Here is a 19,965-nt window from a genome sequence, read left to right on the forward strand (position 1 = left end):
TATCGTAGTATCCAGTGGAAACAGCTTGAAAGAGCTCACCGGACGCAAGCAATGAGAAAATGTAGGTAGGCCACATGGGGAGAAAAAAGTTGACATATCGTCGTTGGACAAAACTGAAGTCAGGGTGGTTGCTGATTGGGAGGCTCAGGGCCCACATGATCCTGGATGGCTTCTAGAGTCAAAGCCTGAAAATGTTTCACGCCTCATGAGTGCCAACGACTTGAGGTGGGGTTACAGCAACACTCGAGGCACAGCAGCCATTTCGCGCTGCGTGACATGGGGGACGCTTACAAGAGCAGAAGCTGGCCATTCTAGTGTGCTCCTTCGATGGCCTCCTAAGGTTCCATGCAATAAATAGGACCTTCCACAGCTTGCCCCTGCAGTTCACGCTGGCCAGGTGTCAGTGCTTCTATCAGCTGCTGCTGAAGGCGTCCTGTCCGTGACTTACCAGACGCACCAACAACATGCATCACGTGATGCGTACCGTCTGTACCATTTGGCAGCGCTTGCCGCTATCACTACCGTTTTCCTCCTACTATGGCTAGAGCCACAAAGCGGAATAAAAGAAAGCGATTAAGCGATTTCCAACCTTCAGGTGCTTGGCGGCAAGCTCTTCTATATAAGCATGTATACTTGAATAGCCTCCTTTCTTTGGGACGGCGTCAGCCCGTTCCAGGAACTTGTACACAGCCAGCCACGCTGCGCATTGCTTCGGTTCCTCAATTTGCAGGGCCGACACCCTTGCAGCATTTCTTGAAGCCAGATTGTATGCGCCTCTTCTAGATGACGTTCTGGAAACCAAACAGCACCCTCTTAGCAATCATGGACTTGCAGTAAGAGCATGAACATAAATAGGAAGCGCATAAGATGAAGGCTCAAACGCTGTGCTCGAACTAACGTCTGATGTCTTCCTTGAGAGTTTGCGCCTAGAGGCAGTCTCTCGAAATGGGAAATATCGGCTAGGTACTACGCAAGGTGGGAGCTGCTATGTTACTTGGAATCTGTATCTGTGCCAATCAAGCCATGGTATATACGGACATCTTGATTATAGGGCCTCCTCAAATGCTAAAAATTAATGACCACACTGATGGGAATTTTAATTACCTTCTAAGTATTGTTTCTACCATAAAAGGGCTTAAAAAGAAGCATATGTTTCCAATTTTCAGTCTAAAGGCTTTGAAGTTCTCAAGAGACCTGACGAAGATTGTTAGAACAGCGCCAACCAACGATATTTCACATGTGAGTTTTCTGGAATAAATCCTACATCTTGTAAATTTATTTGAAAAATACCTTTCGCGACCACCGATCGTATTAGTACCTTGGGATAGGTTGAGGAATCACGATCTATTCATCCCCTCTCGTAAATGAGATTTTTAAGCTTACCGTATAAACTGAGGCTCACACTGTTGTGAACTACCTCGGTGTTCGACTCATGTTTCAAGATTCTTCCTTTTATTAAAATTTATTTATTACAAGTTCCTGCAGCGCCCGAAGGCATTATTGCAGGGGGGGAGATGACAAGTAATCTTGCTGGGAACGCCAGTGATAAAATACATAAAAATGAAGAAAATAACATGACACAAGTGATAATGCAGAATGAAAAACATGCATCTAAAGGGGGCAACTGCGCGACGAACAAAGTGATGAAAACACTCAAAAACAAAGTAATGAAGGAAACACACGCAAGAGAACTGGGCGCCACGTCACACATCCGATAAAAAAGCCCGAAATAAATTTTCATTGTAACACTCAGTGATGCCAGCTGGCAGCCGGTTCCACTCATTGATCGTCAGTGGAAAAAACGAGGTTGTATACACATCTGTCCGGCATTTTATTTCGCGGATCTTCCACTGATGATCAAGTCGTCTAGACAAAAAGTGAGGTTGAAGCAGGTACCGGTCTTTGTCAATGCTGAACTTTCCGAAATAATTGCGATACATGATCTGAAGTCTGAAATGTTTTCTGCGGTGAGCTAAAGATTCCCAACCAAGATGATGTTTAATAGACGTGACACTAGATGAAAAATTATAATTGTTAGACACAAATCTGGCAGCATTATTTTGGACGCGTTCGAGCATGTCTGATAAGTAAATAAACTGGGGATCCCATACAGGGCATGCATATTCAAGAATTGGCCTTATGTAAGTGAAATACAGGAGCTGCTTGACATTTGACTGCGCTTTGCTGAAATTACGTTTTAAAAAATTAAATATTCTGCAGGATTTCGATGTAATATGCTCAACTTGTCTCGTCCACGTAAGGTTAGAGGTGAAATATATGCCGAGATACTTATATTCAGAAAATTTTTTTCCAGGGAAACATTATTTATTGAGTAGCAGGTCGGTAAAGGGGAACGCTTACGAGTGAACGAGACAAGTTTGCATTTTGAAATGTTGAAAGACATTTGCCATTTTAAGCCCCAGTACTGTATAAAATTTAAGTCTCGCTGAAGTTTTAATGCGTCAGAAGAACTTTCCACACCATGGTAAAGCACACAGTCGTCAGCATATAGCCGAACTTGGCAGGTGAGGTCAAGAACAATATCATTAATAAAAATGAGAAAAAGAAGGGGTCCAAGGAGAGACCCCTGGGGCACACCTGAGGAGACGTTTACGGAATCATGTCCCCAACGCGATGCTCGTCGACTTCTAGAGCGCCCTCCCTCGCAGGCAGTTATGCGTGCAAGCCACTGAAATGGATCTCTTCCCCCTCAACATGCTGCTCTGTTCGATGCCCTCTGAAAGCACATGTAAACAAAGAACTGAGAACTTTGCCGGAAATTTTGTCACAGAATTTAAGCGCGGACGTCAAGCTTTTTCTAATTTTGCAAAAAGGTATAAAGTTGTTATCCGCAGTATGCTAAACGCAACCGTTCTTCGCTTCGATGGGCCAGACCGGGTTAATGACAGCTGACATAGCTGGACACGTGCATTAGGACGCGTGCACTGACGTCAGCTGTACGCGCGCATTAGTTGTCTTCCTGTAAAGGCCGCGAGAAAGAGGAGCGGCTCTGAACACCTACATAATGTGCCACGAGTTCCCCGCAACGCTGGAGCCGCTCAACCTTCAACCCAAACTGCTGGCACGAGCCATACCACATCACCTGCGCCCCACTGTTGGTTCTCGACATCTCAAGACCCTTACAGCTGTAGTCACGAAGTCATACAGCTGTCTCGAGCAGGACCGCGTTTTATTTGGTGCGCCTATGACGCGCTCCGCTGCAAGGCGCGCATGTCCTACAATAGCTACGGGCCGCGGCTTGCCGAAGAAACTAAAAAGATATAAAAAACACATCACCACCAACATCAATATATACAGGGATGGTTTCACATTCCGAGAGTAGAAAAGCTATGCATACTGGTTATGTACATTCAATCGAATGTCAAAAACATCAGATTAATCCAATAACTCAGAACGATATGTGATCAAAAATCTCATCTTATACAGAGGATGTCAAACAAAGAGGAATGAAAGAAAAGAAGACCCTAAAACTTGTGTAAGCCTTCATTCTCAGCTGCATTATATATACCACACCCCGCTTATTCCAATAGGCTAAGGAAATAGAAGCGATCGACTACATTTATTCGGCAGTCCTCAGAATCTACATTTATTCGCCAGAATCAGCAGCGTTGTAGGTGGGAAAGCTCAGTTTACTTATAGTTTTTGCAACTTTACCATTGCTTCAGTTTCTTTAGCCTGGCACAATTGAGCACTTATAACTGCCGTAGCTATAACGAACAATCGTATATTACGAAGAGTGCAGTGCTGCAAACAAATTTTAGGTTGATTGAAGAAAGCCTCAGCAGCCCCACTAGTGCATTACGGCTAGGGTAGTGTCACAGTCCGCATAGGCATTGGTGCAATTGCGGCCATTTGACGTAAAATGCACTTGTTCGCACCACTCGTTAAAGAGTACGTGGAGCATCTGTAAACTTGTCTAGCAGTGATAAAACCTCGCTCTTCGCGCCAGAGCACAGACCAAAGAACATCACATAACTAACCGTTAGTCGTGACCTACTCCTCCTTCCTTGTTATTTCCCTCCCTAAGAAACTTGGCGATGAACGAAAATTGAAATGTTCTGTTCCACACTAATAAAACAGATGGCGACATGCGCGCATAACGAGCTCGAATGCTAATTACTACGTGCTTGCACTGGTCGGTTAATTATAGAGCGTATAGGTACAATTGCAGTCCAAGCTGCATAAGGTACAAGCGGTTCATGCGCCGCCAGTGCAAAGAGCACTCCACCATTTTCGTCACTACCACGTGCTACCAGCGCTAGCTATCCCAATTCAACTAATGAGTCCACAGCTCACACATCGCTGCTCCAGCTTTGTGACTGCATCCTTGCAACTTGGCCGAGAGCCGGAGTCTCCAAGGCCGTGGTGACGCACGTGTACAAGCATTGGAGTCCCGTCTACGGTTCTTAGAGGAGGTGTCTGGCTATAGTTCTAACTTCGCTTTGAAACATAAAGCTGTTGAGCGTTGGAAGCGAAGCTGTTGGAAGCGAAGCAACAATTTTATTGAATTTCTCACAGGATGAGAAATTTCTTCGAGCACGGTGACAAAAATTTCTAAACTGCATGTAACATGGAGAAAAAGTCAGGTTCTTCTCGTTCTTCTTTAAATCTTCCGCACCTCTCCAAGCTAGGTGCTCCTCGATTCGACGGGCGACGTGCTGTTCACACGCAAACACACTGAGACAAAGGCGAACGAACTTGTAGTAACAAAACGCACATTAACTTTATATAACAAGAACACGAAGCACAGGGTACAGAAAACTTAGTTAAACGAGACAGAGAGGCGACACACTTTACAAAAGAGACTGAGCTAAAAAGTAACAGCAAAACGAGCGCATCACTCTTTTTAACGACTTCTCAGTCGGGGCCTGCCTGCTATGCTGTCTTCTCCGAGCGAGAATCGAATCAGAAACAGAACCGTCGGCGCCTGCGCGGCGCGCTCTTAAATAGCCAGCGCCGAACCTTCTAGATGCGGAGGAGGAACGGAAAACAGCTTAGCGCTGCCAAAGCTATGCCTTCCCCCCCCCCCCCCCCCCCCCGGCTTTCTGGAGAGGCCTCGAACTTTCTCGAACATGGTTAACACGCGCGGCCCTCCCGCGCGAAGCGAGGAGGAGGGCCGGGACCGTGCGGGGGAATGCACGCTTGTCTCCGCGCATGGCGACGAGGGCGAGGAGGCGCAGCGCGGTGGCCGAGATGATGTAATCGGTCGAGTCGCATTCTCGTAGCATGGAGAACTTTCCATCGCCGATTTCTGCGGCGCGCGCGCCGAAACATTTAAGAAAGGGCCACCGCGGCCTTACATGCCCCACCATAAGAGAATTGCTGGGCTTTTTTGCCCAGCCGAACCGAACATATACAAAAGGCCGCGACTTTCCTTCCGCTATAACACAATCTACAGGCACATTTCCCTTTGCTCACAGTCTCAGGGTGGCATGAATGACTTTCAAAGCTGGTCACAGTTCCTGGCGCACAAAGTTCACAAGCACGAAGTTCAAAAGCACTTCTCTCGCGCACAGACACTGCACAGCATGCAAAACGTTCCCAGCAAGTCCCAGATCCTGTAGTTCCGCACACATCACATGTGGTAAAGTCCGGCAAGTGTTCATTGCATGCTTCACTTGCCATTCCACGCTCGCAAGCGCACACACTTTCATGCACAGGCGAGCAGGATCGCTTACGCCCGCCGGTGCAAAGCTGCTCAGGCTCAGGTGGAGAATTATATTCGTCTCGACACTCTTTAGAGCTAGGGAGGGGCGCGGCATCGTGCGGCTCGTGTAGGTCTGCAAAAATGCAGCATGCTAAACGCTCGTCTTCGAATGGGGGACTCGTCGCTTTCACGAGTGCGAACAGTGGCCGCTTCCGCGACTGTTGCTGTGCTGACTCTGATGTTCGCGACAGCTGCTGGGACTTCTGCCCTACAAACAGCATCTGCAGCGGTCAACGTAAGATCGCTGATCTCGCCGATCGCATCGCTCGTGAGCGCTGTCACTGAATCAGTTGTGGCGCCCTGTTCGTGATAAGCGCTCGCGCCTGTTGTCGCTGTTTTACCCACATTTGCTACATTTAACGTGTCAGGATCAGTTTTTAAACATGCGGAAGCTTTACGCTCTTCAATTAACCCGTCTACCGCGGGTTTGAGTTCGGTCTCCTGATGCCGCGCGCCTTCCGGTGCACCTGACGGGTCGCTGACGCCCTCGGTAATCTGATCGCACGCGGGCACTTCTAATGGGAAGACTTCCGCCGATGTTTTGGCGTTGTTTACTTCGCTGGCTGGCAACGCGCCGCGGACGCTGACTGCATCGTTCGCTCAGGCGAAGGTTGTCTCCGCTGGCGTAGTGCTCGCGGCAGTGTCGGCCGGCAAGGCCGCTTCGTCACCTGACACGCTCCCTACAAGTACTGTTGGGGGCCGCTCTTTCGAAGGGTTCTTTTTAGTTTCTTCTAATTTACTTGCTTCAATTTGGAAACCACGAGGCATTCGTCTTCTTTCCAATAATTGGACCTCTGCTCGTACCTTTCGAGCTTCTGCCTCCGCTATCACTCTTTGAGTTTCTAGTTCGTACGTTCTCAATTCTGCCTCCATCTTTGCGATTTCCAACTTAGCTTTTATCTCCATCTTTCTGATTTCTAATTCAGTCTCTATTTTCGCCGCTGTCTCTCGACGCTTCACTACGTCCTTACTTTTCGTCTTTGCTACGCAATCCTTCCGTCTCAGTGAGACTACGGGGACTCTTACGGACACTCTGGTCCATCCGGAAAACACTGACTTTCTGGTGTTCATGTTTACTAACTGAACTAACTGCACGTCGACACAGCGCACTTCCCGCTCCTAATGCCTGAGCCACGCACACCAACGGACGCAAGAAATCCCGCTCACTTGAGCAACGGTTGCGCCCTTCTCGCCGCGTCGCTCCTCGCTGTGGGGCACTTCCGATCGTCGCTGCCTCTGACCGTCGTCGCTGGGGGTCCCTGGGTCCTTGCACGCGTCGACGAAGCTCCTACCCGAACGACCGGGAGATCTTGGCACCTCAGCAACGGTTTCTCCTTCCTTGCCGCGCCGCTCCTCGCTGGTGGGCACTCCTACTCGGCGCTGCCTCTGACCGTCTCCTCTTGGGGTCCCTAGGTCCTTGCACGCGGCGAAGCTCTTCCACCTTTAACGGCCGACAGACTTCGGTGAGCACCGATAACGTTGCGATGGCTCGAGTGACGGGCTGGGCTTGCGGAGTGCTGCATTTGCCGAATCATCCTGTCGGCTGCGCCAGTAAAAGTCAGGTTCTTCTCGTTCTTCTTTAAATCTTCCGCACCTCTCCAAGCTAGGTGCTCCTCGATTCGACGGGCGACGTGCAGTTCACACGCAAATACACTGAGACGAAGGCCAACGAACTTGTAGTAACAAAACGAACATTAACTTTATATAACAAGAACACGAAGCACAGGGTACAGAAAACTTAGTTAAACGAGACAGAGAGGCGACACACTTTACAAAAGAGACTGAGCTAAAAACTAACAGCAAAACGAGTGCATCACTCTTTTTAACGACTTCTCAGTCGGGGCCTGCCTGCTACGCTGTCTTCTTCGAGCCAGAATCGAATCAGAAACAGAACCGTCGGTGCCTGCGCGGCGCGCTCTTAAATAGCCAGCGCCGAACCTTCTAGATGCGGAGGAGGAACGGAAAACAGCTTAGCGCTGCCAAAGCTATGCCTTCCCCCCCCTGGCCTTCTGGAGAGGCCTCGAACTTTCTCGAACATGGTTAACACGCGCGGCCCTCCCGCGCGAAGCGAGGAGGAGGGCCGCGACCGTGCGGGGGAATGTACGCTTGTCTCCGCGCATGGCGACGAGGGCGAGGAGGCGTAGCGCGGTGGCCGAGATGACGTAATCGGTCGCGTCGCTTTCTCGTAGCTTGGAGAACTTTCCATCGCCGATTTCTGCGGTGCGCGCGCCGAAACATTTAAGAAAGGGCCACCGCGGCCTTACACATGGCTTTTAGAAAATTTGCAGGTTTCTGTATTTAAAATCAGCAATTTACCAAAATGAGGTGTTCGCTGTGTCTATACCAATCAGTAAGTGCCACTCCGAGTCGGTAGTGAAGTTGGACGGTGTGTGGCGAGATGCGAGCTATGTTAAGGGAGCATTACCATTGACGCTCCCTTCGCCCCCATCTTTCTCACTTCGGAGTTCTCGCATATCCATACCATGCGGTGGCTTTTACACGCACAACAGAAACAGCACAGACCCTTTAACACATCGATGTTTGTACAATGTCTGTAATGTGGATTTCATGTCTTTCATCTTTATATCTCTGTTCTATAGCAAAGCATACGAACCAATGCCGCACGCCTGAGCCTTATCGCAGCGGCGTGCAGCGCATAACTGAGTTCAGTAGCCCATGACAACGTGGCTCCTCCGGGAGGTCGTCGGTAGTCTTACGCCCACAGTTAACCACTCCGGCGGATGCGGAGCAAAAAAGGTGCCAAAACAATATATAACAGAGAGATCACACAACTGATCAGTCATCTCGCTGGGACAGCAACGCACTAGTTAGGGCTATATGTTGTGTGGTTGTCTGCGGAATAATGAGGCAACACAAAAGGCGCTAAGGGTCCTCGCCCGTGCAGAATCACGAGAAATAGCAATAAGAGCAGCAGCGCATTGAGGGAGGGGTAGCCGGAGAATTAATAGGTAAGGGGAAAATAGAAACGAGAAGACAAATGCGCTTCTAAAGGCGCATAAAGGCGAGTGAGCCCGGCCATGCGATAGAGCAGTCGGAAACCGGTGTTTCCCTTCGTACTCGCCCTCCGCAACATCTCTGTGCCCGTACCTCCAGATACGATAAATCAACTGGGGCAGGCCGCCGGTAAGCGCAGCCAGTTGAGACATCTGGGACAGAAGGCTTCGCCTTCCAGGGCCCTGGGCGAGAAAGCCACCACAAGCAACTGAAGCGAAGTGCGAAGCCGTTTTCTGAGAACATCATCAACTAGGGCATCAGCCTAGAGCGACAAGCGTAAGCTCTCTATTTAATAACTTGGCCTCACTTTTCCAATCACAGAGAGTGGGCTGAGCTCACTCGGCTTGTGCCCTCGTTTGCCTTTAGATTTTATCTACTGCAGATGGTTATGTTGGTTTGGTAAAAAGGATTTGTTATCCTTGCCCCTTTGTCTATAGCTACTGTGTACGCTGAGATTTCTTTATGATATACCATGGCTAGAGCTTGACGGCCTTGTAAAGAGCAGAGACATTACACTGCCAACCAAGATCCGTATAACTCGTGCTATGGTCGTTCAAGTTGTGATGTATGGATGCGAGAGTTGGACTGTGAAGAAGGCTGACCGCCGAAGAATTGACTCGTTTGAATTGTGGTGCTGGCGGAGAATCTTGAGGGTTCCTTGGACGTCCAGAAGATCAAATCAGGCGATATTGTCGACCATAAACACTGACTGCTCATTGGAGGGTCAAATTCTGGAGTTAAAGCTCAGCTGCTTCGGTCATCTGATGAGAAGAGAGGAGTTGCTGGAGAAAGTTTTAATGTTGGGAAAGGTTGAGGGTCACCGGAGAAGGGGTAGGCAGCGAACGCGATGGTTAGATGGCATCCTCGAGGCGCTGCAGATGAAGTTATGTGATGTTAGGAAGATAGTGAGAGACCGGAAAGCGTGGTGTGACATGGTCCATATGGTCACGAAGAGTCGGACACGACTGAACTGAACTGAACCGAACATCCAAAATTTCATTTGGTGGCCTACAGAGCCGTATTTGAAGCATGACTGGCCAAGAGAGCTAATGATATTGCCTCATCATCAATGATCTAATCAGCGTTTTTTGTCGCGCAGCGAAGATGGCAATCAGATATTCGTAGGCCATTGGCCTATGCACGAAAGCGTTTTCTGTATCAGTTGTGCAAACGGAGTCCAGGTTTAGTATCATTGTAAGGGCGCTTTGCGCCTATGATAAAGACATTGCACTGAAGGTCGCACCTCCCACAATTGTTTAATCTGCTAAGCCCCAAAATGCGTGATGGAATATCAGCCGTGCCACCTATATTTTAGGGTAGGTGAAATGCGAAAATTGATAGATGATTATACTGATTGATGCGGCAGCACATTCCAAAAATTACCCCGCATGCACTCCCTTCAGAGCAGCCGCTATCGCCGACGGCTTCAAACGGTGCGAGAAGGTAACGTGATCCAGAGCGTCAATCACCATCTTGCTCACCATTTCTTTTTAATTGTCGCTCTTTTCCTTAAATGTATCATTCCCGGTGGGACAGCAATGCACAATTTCCACCGGCTTCTCAACAAAAATTGGCTGATAAACGTTGTTGCGACTCTAGGAAGAAGGAAAAGAAAATGCACGGGTCTGCTACTTGCTCTGTAGCCGGACCACCTCCGCTGCCTCGTGCGCACAGAGGACAAAATAGAGAAGGAAGAAAATCAAGAGGGAGAGAGAAAGACGCGCGTTGCAACGGCTGGTGTGGATCATGTCGGCGACAGCACGAAGACTTGTCAGCGAGCTCAGCGGACTCACCACTCGTCTTGGCCCATTTTAATCCATCCGCCGTAATGATATCCGCCCCGACGGAAATAGCAAGGTAATTTAAGCTATACTCACTTAGCGACAGCCCGGCTGTACAAGGGCGATTGCGTATGCCAGCCGCCTCCTATCTACGCGTGAACAAAATTATTCTATCTCAGAACGAGAGTACCTGACACTTGTTTTGGCTATTACGAAAGTCTGTCCTTATTTGTTCGGCGGCCCCTTTACTGTTACAACAGACCACCATGCTAATTGTGTTGACTTTCCTCCCTCGAAAACCCTACTGGCCGTTTGGAACTCTGGGCGCTATTGTTGCAAGAAGATACCTTTTTCGTCGTCTAGAAGTCCGGCTATCTTCATCAAGATACAGATTGCCTGTTCCGTTATCCCGTTGACTCCTCTAGCCCTCTCATCTGGAATGATGACGCATGTGTCTAACATTGCCTATTAACATCGCTTGAATCTTTTGCTACATTCCCTTATCAATTATCTTACCTCCGACCACACTGATGCATCTCTCGCCTTCTTTGTAATTTACGTAAATGTGTTATAGTGATGTAATATGCGACCAGGTGGTGCTATGCTTTTGTTCATCATTCTCCAAAATCTGCGCTATAATATCCTTGTAGAATTACATGCTGCTCCCACGGCTGGACATCTGGGTATCTCCCGCCACTTGACAGTCTGAGCCGACGTTTCTACTGGCCGGGGTTTTATCGCTTCGTCCAGCACTGCGTTGCCACACGTGAACTGTATCAGCGTCGGACGAAACCCTCCGTTTGGCCTTGAGATCTCTTGCAACCAATCCCCACGCCGACTGACCCGTTTTCCCGGAGTGGGTTTGGCTTTATTGTCCTAACAAAGTCTCCACAACAAATAGTTACCCTGTTCATATATAAAAATCTGTCAAGGGCAATTCTTGACAATTTCTAACTGTTTGCATGCCATTGTTGCACATACGATCTCATGATCACATATTCCTGGCGCTGCCATAACTGATTCCACCAAATCTTCACTGTTATTAAAAAAAACAACTTTAATGTACTCCCTCCAGGTGAGCCATAACGTGTTGAGAAATTAACAAACTGAACAAGTTCATTGTTCCGTACCAGCTCACAGAAGGCAGACTGGAGGCCAGAGCCGCCTGTTGCCACAGGACAGCGGTCACGCCATAAAATTTCAGGCATTTGAAAGTCACCTCCCAGTAGAATGGTTTCCGATGACAATGCTGACATCGATTGTTAAAGGCTACGAAATGGCTCTATGCTTGTTGACGACGGTGGCTTGTAAAACGATCCCACCACTAGAAAGCAATATTCTACAGCAATCACATTCTGAAGAGAAGTCATGGTAGTGTAACGGCGCACTTCGTATTTTGTTATGCACATGGATGAACACTCCTCCGCCCTGCCGATTACGGTCTTTTTGATAAGCTAAATATTCCGATGGAAACATGTCACAATCCGATATGCCAGGCTCTAACCAGGATTCAGTCCCGATCACAGTATCAGGTTGTTAAATGCGCAAGAGGCTCGCAAATTCATCTGACCTATTCTTCAGGCTCCTACAGTTTATAACAGCGATGCATAGGCGTTCTGATAAGTGTTTTCTAAGCCGCGGCGGCCCACGTTTTGTTTGCTATTGCGTATTCTCTCTTACGGTATCGGTAGCGCCATCGTAAATATATGTCTTGCCGTCAAAAGTCATCTTGTTGTACTTCAATTTAGCTACGGAGTTTTGTTCGCGCGCAAAAGCTATAAGCTTACTTCTGCAACGGCGAACCTTTTGAGAGTAGTCTTCATTTATTGACATACCAGTGCGCTTTAGTTTTGAAGCAGCAGAAAGACGCTGTTTGTCCTTGAACAGCACAAACTTCACTATAATAGGCCTTGGTTTATCGCCTTTATACTTCCCCGTCCGGCGAGCTCTCTCGACTGTTGATGATTCAATAGTGACACCTAATTTGTCACAGCAGACAGATATAATCTTCCCCTCTGATTCATTCTATATTTCCTTATCATTGTCATCTTTAATTCCAAAGAACAACAAGTTCTTCCTACGGCAACAATTTTTTCATTCGTACTGATTAATTAGTACATTCCGCATAGCTTTTGAAAGCTGGTTATTTTGAGCTCGCACTTCTACTCTATCCTCAAGCGCAGATACAGCGGACAGATCCTCTGCTAATTTGTCTTTTTTTTTAAATTAAATTCTCGAATTTCTTTTCTATTTGTTTCTGTTGCGTTTCCAGAGCCTCTAACTGTTTTACTATTTTCTCTTGTCCTGTCAATAACTTTGACAAAGAACGTATTGCTTCCATGAGTTCACGTTCCTGTACATCCGACAGAGTGCCAGGGTTCTCTTCTACGTATCCCGGCTAGCAGCAATCTTATTCTGAACCACAAATCTATTGCACCAGCACATAGACAGACAACGCCATAGACAAGCTATACTGCCGTAAAGACCAGGTGGGATCCAGTACCGAGTAACGAGTTGGCTTATAATGGTAAAATTAACCAACCCGAAGAAAGAGCAGATGTGAGCCTTTCGTCCGCATCTCGGCACAGGAACCCAAATGCCTTGTCTGTAGCGGGCGTTTAAGTAGCCCTTCCCTCGATGACCGACAGCAGAAACTGCTATCACGCCGGGCACTGAAGATGCATTAAGATATGCACATAACCACCGGTCACTCATTACAGCTGGACACTGTCCTTCGAGGGAGTCCGCGTCTTTGAAAATTGTGCACGCGCGTGTCCTGGCGCGTTGCTGCTTCTGACGCTCCATGAATTCATGCAGATGAGGCCCCGCAGTCACTTCGATGTTTCCATCAGGGCATGCGTTGTAGACCTCCTCGCGTACTCCAAGCTGACTTGAAACAAAGCCAGTGCCGAACGATCCTAAGACATTCTGAAACAACTGAAGCAAGAGCATAATAAATATCATAAATAAAAAGACTAGCGCAAATAACACAGACACAGACACAGTCCTGTCTTCTCCTATGTCGGTGTCTGTGTTATTTGCGCTAGTTTTTTTATTTATGATGGCACACCAACTAGCCCAGATTTCTGCTTTGACTGAAGTAAGAGCAGATGTGAGCCTTTCGTCCGCATCTCAACACAGGAACCCCTGCGCACGAAACTTGCGCACGAAAAGCTGGAGTACGCAGGAGAGCGTTACAGCCGCTACTACGACATCAAGAGCCGCAAACGATCTCTCAAACTGGGAGATTAGGTTCTTATTCTTCTTCCCACAAAGCACAATTAGCTGCTCATGCAATATAAGGGGAGAGTTTCGGCCATCAGCCGCGGGGGTGATGTTGACTATGAAGTGGATTTGAGCAATTTCACAAAATTATTTCATATCAGCATGCTAAAGGTATACCAGCAAAGAAACGACGACATCATTATGGCAGCCGTCGGTGCAGTAATTTCGGCAGAAGTAGACATAGAAGCTGGCGAGATAGAGCTTCCTAAGCCCTCACTAAGACCCCACAGAAGGTTCAAGGACCTTCACGTCTGACAACAAAGAAGCTATAGCACTTGTTTGGGGAATCGAGAAATTTTAAGTTTTTCTATACGGGAGAACGGTTCTCGTTCAAAGGGACCATCAGCCTTTGAAGTCCAGAAAAGGAAACAAACTCTGCGAACGGCCGCGTTCTTTACTGGAGTATTAAGCTTCAGGAATACAACTTCCGTGTCGAGTATAATAAAGGCAGCAAGAACATGGGAACAGATTAGATGAGCCGGCTGGAATAGTTGTTCAGCTTGCACGACTGCCTAGCTGCATTGTGTTGATGGCGTAAGGAAATTGTTCATGATTTGCCTTTGTATTTGTGCTGGCTTGAATGTTATTGATGGTCAATGACCTGTGACACGTGCTCTGGACATGACTGTGAAACAGGAGTGTTGTAGTGCTGTGCTGGTTCTGATCAGTGCGTATATAGCGCGCGTCATGAAACGCAGTGAGTGGCGAACAATCTTCGGAGCATCGGACGGCCCCAATCTACAGAATCCCTTCTGCGGAGCTCAATAACGTCGTTTTCGGCGCTTGTGGATGTCCAGAAAGTTCGGAGACAATATTCATCAGTGGGGGGCTGTCTCAGAAGCTCCCCACCTATAGAGTGGAAGTTACGGGATCTCTTGCCTCACATATCGAGCGGAACTTACAGGATCTCTTCGCTCCTCCGAGCATGCTTCGACATGACGTACGGACAGCGACTACGCCTCCTTGACGCGGCCACAGCGCAGTCAGCCGAGAGTATAAAAAGGCATATCGCAGCACGCCCGCTGGTGTGCGCACTGGGAAGACTCAGTGTTCTGGGCCTCTCTTGCGGTCACTCTGGGAAAGCGTCTTGTGTTTCACCGAGCCCGCAATCAACTTATCGTTTCTCCTCTTGTACGACTTCGACGGTTCATCTAACAATGTTCCATATCTACAGCGCGATAAACGGGACAAGCGAACACAATAACGACAAACACAAAGCGTTCTCTTGTCCCGTTTATCGCGCTGTAGATATGGAACATCGTCACCAACTCGCCCAACAACTGACCTTGTCATCTAACAAGAAAGCTTTGAGAATTCTTTTTTTGCCACAACTGTCGGTTAATCGAATATTGTTCTCGGCTTTGTTTAAAGCTTGGTCTAACTTGGTATTTTTAAGCCGCGTTTCCTGTGTAACTCATGCCCCTACTTATCACATCTGAACTACGTGTTTTTTTATCTTTAAAGCGCTCTTCTATCGCAGAGTTGTGCTCATTGCCGGATTATCATTTCGTCATTTACCGAGTCATCTTTTATCACTATCTTGTCGTGGCGTTTTATTTATATTTATTTTTATTCTCCGTAATTTGGAATGCCATCTATAAATATTCAAGTATTTTAAAATAAAGGGACTTTCTTGAACTTATTTCTCAATCACACACCGAATCATGTACTTCACGGGTTGACCGGCCTAACTTTTAACGTGTTCTCAAACCTTATAGAGAGACGGGTAACCGTAAAGGGGATCTCGCGCCTCTGTTGACCGTAAAACGGGTTTTTGTGACAGGTGCAGATTGTAGTATGCACAATACCAGAGCTAATCATAAGGAACCTGGATATTGAAATGGCAGCTGTCATATTCAACCATGAATTTAGAGAATTAATTCGAGAAATGCTTTTCGAGGTAACTATATCGGCATGTAAGTGCGGAGAGGAGGTGCTGGTAAGAGATTTCAGCGAGATGGAATCCATTTCAGGGAAAAGGTCAAGGCTTACATCGGCTGCCGATTGGCAGGTAGTGTGCTAGATTTTTAGGGGGTCTGCGAAAGTTCCGATTGGACTGCGTCACACTGAAGCAGAAAATGTCAGGCTGCAAGAAAACAACTCCAACCAACACACCAGAAGAAAACGTACGAAAAAGCTAAGAACAATAAATTTAACTCCATTGTTCATTACATAGACATGCAAGGTGGCATAAGGAGAGCGAAGTGGTTAGAAATAGAAAAGCTGTTAAGAGATGCTGAAGTCGGTGTATATGCATTGTGCCAGACGCACATCACGGTCCTAGTAGAACCGCCGGGTATAGAAGGCTACGTTTAGGAACAGTGCAACAGAACAACAATGGAGAAAAAGGGTTGTGGGTTGGTAGGATGATACACCAAAGGACCAGTTCGCAGAGAGCCAAACCACCTTGCAAAGAACATGTCCGGGTTTCAGAAACAAGAGGAAAAAGGTATGGTTAGGGGCAACCTATTTATAAACTAAGGAAAAAGCGAGCCGGAAAACAGAGCAGTAGGTAAATGTTTCAATGAAGAAATCAAACAGTTTGGAGACGGAGCCGAGATAACTTTATTGGGAGATATAAATTGACTCATTGGGGACATGGGTGGATACACTGACGGCAATGGGGAGGTAATGCTTGAAATATGTGGGCAGTTGAACCTAGGTATTCTTAATAAAGGAAGGAAATGTGAAGGCCAGATCTCATGGGAATTCCGAAATAGGCAAACGACCATTGATTATTGCTTGTTGTCACAGGAATCTATATAAGCTTGTCAGAATGGAAATAAATGAGGAAGTCGCGTCTAGCTTGGGAAGTAACTATAAACGCATTAGCCTGAAGATAGGACACCTGGCCTAAAGTAAAAAACCAGAAAGCACGAAGAACAAGCGAAAATTTGACCGACAAAAAACTAGAACTAGTACTATCAGGCATCGAGGAAACGATAGAGAGATTATGGAGACGTGGGATTATATGAAGTAAGCACAACTCATCAGTAAAAACATTTGGCAAGGAAAAGAGTCAAATTGTTGGAGAAGTAGGAGGTCTCCTCGAAGCTGGTGGAATAGTGAAATCAAAATTTTGGAGGACGCTTAAGCTTCGCCTTTAAGAATGGAACGCGATAGCGTTATCGCGCCCCGTTCGCACCGTCTACTCATTTGCTTGTCGCACTTTTGAGTGACACAAAGACGTAGTTCACATGATACAACACTCGTTAACTTCTTCAAAGCATGACTGTTTGGTAATTACTTGTTCTGAAACCTGAATCTAAGCGTTCCTTCGCTTACAATGTGGCTGAGGCGTGCACTGAGACGGAAGGCTCTGTTTCGAATTTCTACATAGAGAAACTTGCTATACCTTTTTTTAAATATTAATCCTTCCGGGACGTAGAAGCGCTGCCAGCCACCTTGCCGAAACGAGCGGGCCTCAAGTTGCAGTCGTAGCTCGTCGGCAACATCGTTGTCGATCCGAGCCGGCGCGATTTAGATCTCGGAGGTCATACCCTGTCTATGTTATTCCGTGCGCCACACGCATGATGGCACTACGTGCACGTCAAGCGAAGAGGAAGTACAGCGGAAAAGTGATTTGCCACTCGCTTAACTGCGTGTTTCATAATTATGTAATCTACATGCTCATAATTATTATTATACGCCACAATACACTTTTCTAAATGACATTTCTGAGACAACACCGCAATCAATAAACGCGCCTTTGTCCATTTCAAAACATCTAGCTGGCGTGGCGGAGTGGTTAGCGTGCTCGTCTCGAACCCCGGAGGCTCACGTTCGATTCCTCAGGTCGGTGCTTTTTCCTACTCGTTTTTCATTTATGCTTCTGGGATTTTTGCTCACGACCAACGCCGGATGACGCGGAACGGCGGCCGCCGACGACGACACCGACTTTTCTGCGGCACGGGGCCCTTAACGCTATCGCATTAAAACTTGTAATCGAGCCAAGACGGATGGCTCCCAGAGAACAAGAAGCTGAGTAAACTGGGCTGTCTTAAGAGAAAATGGACAGAAAATGGGAATCTTATCGGCAAAATAAACCGGAAGTGCGAATACTGGCACAAAGTAAAATAAAACAGTACACCAGTCGCTGGAAGACCGAAGAGCGCGACTCAACTAAAGACTCTGCAAAGAAATTCTGGAGTCATATAAGCTGCCTGGGTAAGAGAAATCACAGGAAGCAGGAACCGAGTAAGGACGCCGAAAGAAAAAGATTAGAGGGTGATGACGCATTGAATATATTGTTACGCCCTTAGCATCGCGACCTAGACGTTCTAGTCGGTTCAGTACGCTAGGTACACAGGGCCAGCAGGAACGACACAGGTGCCACAAGACCAAGGTCGAACGGGCGCGCACACGTCTTCTTCCTCTTCCTTCTTTCTTCCTCCGTGCTCTGTTTGAGAACAAGTCCGTAACACTTCCCCCGTCGCAGGCGAAGCCCTCCGGGCGAGTCAATCGTCAGCACGAGGATGACAGGGTTTCAGACGCGCGACGTGGGCAAGCTCAGTTCGTGAAGAACGTTGGCCACTTTTGGTAAAGCGCGCAACCCGATAGTAGAGGTCACTAATTGCCTCGATGATAACATAGGGACAGATATAGTGCGCGAGCAGTTTCAGACTTAAGCCATGCTTCCTTAGTGGACACCAAAGCCAGACCAGTTCGCCAGGGAGGTAGGTGACGTGGCGATGGTGGTCGTCGTAGCGGGATTTTGAGCGCTTGTGTGAAGCGAGAGTTCTCAGGCGGGCTATCCGGCGGGCTTCTTCAGCCCGGCAGAGGATCTCAGCAATCCCAGGATCGTCGCCTGTGGGGAACGGGAGCGTGGTGTCGAGGATATGTCGAGGAGACCGGGCATAGAGGAGAGATGGACTGTAACTTATTGTTTCCTGTTGGGCGGTATTGTATGCGTATGTTATAAATGGTAGCACAGAGTCCCAGGTCCTTGTGGTAGGCGGCGACGTACATTGAAAGCATGTTGGTGAGCGTCAGGTTGGTTCGCTCGGTCAACCCATTTGTTTGCAGATGATACGGGGTAGAATGTCAGAAATACGTTTGGCACAAACGAAGGAGTTCTTCGACAACATCAGCGGTGAACTGACGCCCTCGGTCGCTGATCAACACTCGGGGAGGCCCATGGCGCAGTATAACAAAGTGTAACAGGAAGAGGGAGACTCGGTGTGCAGTAGCCGATGGAAGGGCTGCCGTCTCAAAGTAACGAGTGTGGTAATCAGTGCAGATGACCATCCAGCGGTTGCAAGAATGAGACTTGGGAAAGGGTAGCAAGAGGTCTACCCCAACTTTCTCAAAAGGGGATCTTGGAGGCGTCACCGGATGAAGGAGACCAGGAAGAGTGCCGACGGGGCGTTTGTGACACGCACACTGAGCACAGCTAGCCACATACTTCTCAGTGGTTTCACGCATCCGGGGCCAGTAGAAACGTTCTTGGATGCGATAGAGCGTCCGCGCAGATCCCAGGTGTCACGAAGTGGGGTCGTCGTGCATAACGCGCAAAACAGAGGAGCGTAGGCTGACGGGCACCACCAGAAGGTAGCGGAGACCAGTGGGAGAATAGTCCTTTTTGTACAAAAGACCACTCCGTATACAATAGGGACTGGAAGGTGTAGGGTCCCCTGCAGCGGTAAAGAATGGTTGGAGATTCTCATCTTTCCTCTGCTCAGTGCGGAACGTACGGGTATCGGGGAATGGAGGTAAAACCGCAGCGACGTAATGATCAGAATTGTCGGCGTCACATTCCGTTGTGGGAAGCGGTAAACGTGAGAGACAGTCCGCGTCAGCGTGCCGGCGTCCACTCTTGTAGGAACCTGTGTAACCAAACTCTTGTAAACGGACTGCCCACTGTGCAAGATGGCCAGATGGGTCACGGAGGTTTATCAGCCAGCACAGGGAATGATGATCAGTGACCCATCTGACCCATTACATTAGTTATTGCCGAATAAATTAGGAAACAATGATGGGATAATCCTCCCGTAATGAAGAAACAGTATCAGACAGCATAAAGGAAAGGAGCTTATGACTGACAAATGTTAACTGGAAGAAGGTGGAGACAAATATTCCTGTGTGTACAGCCATGGGGAAGGACGAAATTCCAACCCAAGAAGCAAGGATGCGCTGTGAAAAGCATTAGAAATACAC

The 19,965-nt window shown here is 47.8% G+C and overlaps 1 protein-coding gene across 1 annotated transcript in view; it reads left to right on the forward strand.

The window, feature by feature from the left end:
- Positions 1–8,872: 8,872 nt before the first annotated feature.
- Positions 8,873–19,965, forward strand: part of LOC146199544 (uncharacterized) — a 175,396-nt gene continuing 164,303 nt past the window's right edge. Inside the window, exon 1 of the mRNA XM_084592143.1 lies at positions 8,873–9,019. The gene's annotated coding sequence lies outside the window, so the exon portion shown is untranslated. The remainder of the gene's footprint in view (positions 9,020–19,965) is intronic.

The sequence above is a fragment of the Amblyomma maculatum genome, chromosome 2, assembly GCF_055883805.1.
Source record: "Amblyomma maculatum isolate TAMU_Amacu chromosome 2, ASM5588380v1, whole genome shotgun sequence".
In the NCBI taxonomy this organism is placed as follows: Eukaryota; Metazoa; Arthropoda; class Arachnida; order Ixodida; family Ixodidae; genus Amblyomma; species Amblyomma maculatum.